The following is a 2,753-nucleotide window of genomic DNA, read 5'->3' as shown; positions in this document are numbered from 1 at the left end:
GGCTTTCGTTGGTGGATTTTCAGAAGTAGATCGCCTAGTCTGTCTTAGTCTGCAGGCTCCACTAAAACCCGTCCACCATGCATGGCCCTTCTGGTATTTGAAATAGCGATGGTATAGCTTCCAGCATCATAGCAACACATAAGCCACCACAGTACGACAAACTAACAGACAGGTGGTAGAATTCCTTTATCGGTAAAACAAAATGCTCAAAATTACCAAATTCTCTGGTACCTGTGTGTTAGTCATCTAGTACTGCTAGAAGAGAAATACCACAAGTGGGTGGCTTTACAAACAGAAGTTTATTCTCACAGTCCATTAGGCTAAAAGTCCGAATTCAGGGGGTCAGCTCCAGGGGAAGGCTTTCTCTCTCTGATGGCTCTGGGGGGAGGTCCCTGTTATCAATCCTCCCCACTCTAGGAGCTTCTCTGCGCAGGAAACCCAGGTCCAAAGGACATGCTCTGCTCCCAGCACTGCTTTCTTGTTGGTATGAAGTCCCCAACTCTCTGCTGGCTTCCCTTTCTTTTTATCTCTTGTAAGATAAAAGGTGTGCAGGCCACACCCCAGGGAAACTCCCTTTACATTGGATCAGGGATGTGACCTGAGCAAAGATGTTACATCCCACCCTAATCCTCTTCAACATAACCCAATCTTGCCTCGTTAACCACAGGCAGAGATTAGGATTTACAACATATAGGAAAATTGTATCAACCACAAAATGGAGGACAACCACACAATACTGGGAATCATGGCCTAACCAAGTTGACAAATATTTTGGGGGGACACAATTCAATCCATGAGAACCTGCTTAGAGCGATTTTAGGTTTTTCCCAAGTGAATCATACATAAAATGTTGCCGAGGGTCTCAGGTCTCGCTTGGCGCGGCCATAGAGATAGGAAATGGGTGAAAGCGAAAGAAGCAGCTTTGTTTGGCCAAGCAAAGGAGCACACAGGCACTTCCGTCGCCAAGATGGCTCCCTGAACAATGGCCGAAACAGTATTTTTTAGGGGAAGGTCCTGGCCAGAAGAAGCAAGGTCCTTGATTGTTCTGGCCTGAAAGAGGCGTTCCTAAGGCGGTTCCGTCGTCTGGGCTTGCTCAGTCCAAAAAGGGAGGGAGGGGTCTCTCAAACTGGATCTTAGGCTCGGACCCTTCTTTTCTGAAAGTCTTCCCCCAATCTTGGGCCTCTGAAGTTCGGTTCCGTTCAACGGGAGAAAAGTTCTGGGGTCACCCAGAGGACGGAGTTGGTCTTAACTTGTTCTGTGGTCTGCAGACCCCAGCCTCTTGTTTTTCTTATCTTGGACCGGAAGTTGGCCAATTGCCTAAAAAACATCTGGAGAAACCAGTTAGAAGAGGAGGTGTCTCATGCTACTCTACTTACGAGTTGAGAGTTGGTAATGGTGCCCGGAGGCTGTCAGCCTCAAAAAGATGAACAATGAAAGAGTAAGGTGAAACCCAACTCACTCCTAAAGGTTCAAAAGAACAAAATGGTGGGATATTGAAGGAAGGAGCCATTGAGAATAAGGCATTTGAGTAAGAACTGAAAGAACTATTCTCTCATCCCCCTAAGGTTCAAATGATCTCACTTGGTCTTAAGAAGTGAAACCTACAGGGTCTGGTAAAATTTTGAAGCTTCCTGAAAGGTTGTTCAAAAAGGTAAGAAAAAAGAGAAGAGCCATTGTTGCACAGAAGAAGTGACCTATGTGCTCTGTAATAGTGAGTCCTGGATGAAGAGCCCCGCCATGATTACAACTAAGCTTCCAGTTCAGGGGCCAGCTCAGCCAAATGTTTTGTTCATGCTTTTTATAACTCAGTGGCGAGTACATAAAAATGTCTGCAACACAGATGAGGTTGTTAAATTCTTTCTTAAGAACAAGACAGAAAGGAAAAGTGATTTATCAGAGTATGTAGCCGAGTTTGTTTTTTATTTTTATTTTTGCTCTTCTAATCCCCAAGCCCACAGCAACCTGTCTAGTTGAATCTTGATTTGTTTTTGTCTCATATGAATGTGAACATCTGTCCTCCCAGAAGAAATGGTAAATAACTGTACACATCTATGTCAAGAAGTGGTCATAAATAATATTCATTTATAGGGCTGGTGGGAGGGCAACCTTTGGATTTACAGAGCTGCCTGCAGCAACACTGTTCCATGAAGTTTTCTGTAATTAAATAAGCAAAAGCATTGATTTTTGTTGTTGTTGTTTAAGATTATTATTTTAAAGTAACACAAAGTAAAAAAAATTCACGTCTATTTTTAGTTCTTCTGTTGTCATCATGATCATTCAAAATAATACACTAATCATTCATTTCTTGATTTACCAAATTTAGATTTTATCAGTTGATTCCTTACTTTGAAAGATGAGGCATTTAGCTCACTTAGATGACCTTTACTACCAGAATACTCTTTAGAAGTGAGGATGGCAAGATTTTAGCTCACTTCCTTTGTACATGTCATCAGGAAACCCCAACTACTGAAAAAGGAGATCGTGTTTAGTAACGTAGTTGTTGTTGTTGTTAGGTGCTGTCCAGTGGGCTCTGACCCATACTGACCCTGTGTACAACAGAACAAAACACTGCCCAGTCCTGCGTCATCCTCACAATCGTTGTTATGCTTGAGCCCGTTGTTGCAGCCACTGTGTCAGTCCATCTCGTTGAGGGTCTTCCACTTTTTTGCTGACCCTCTACTTGACCAAGCATGATGTCCTTCTCCAGGGACGGGTCCCTCCTGATAACATGTCCAAAATATGTGAGAAGAAGT

Source organism: Trichechus manatus, unplaced genomic scaffold (genome assembly GCF_000243295.1).
Source record: "Trichechus manatus latirostris isolate Lorelei unplaced genomic scaffold, TriManLat1.0 scaffold00005, whole genome shotgun sequence".
In the NCBI taxonomy this organism is placed as follows: Eukaryota; Metazoa; Chordata; class Mammalia; order Sirenia; family Trichechidae; genus Trichechus; species Trichechus manatus.
This window is presented reverse-complemented; position numbering follows the sequence as displayed.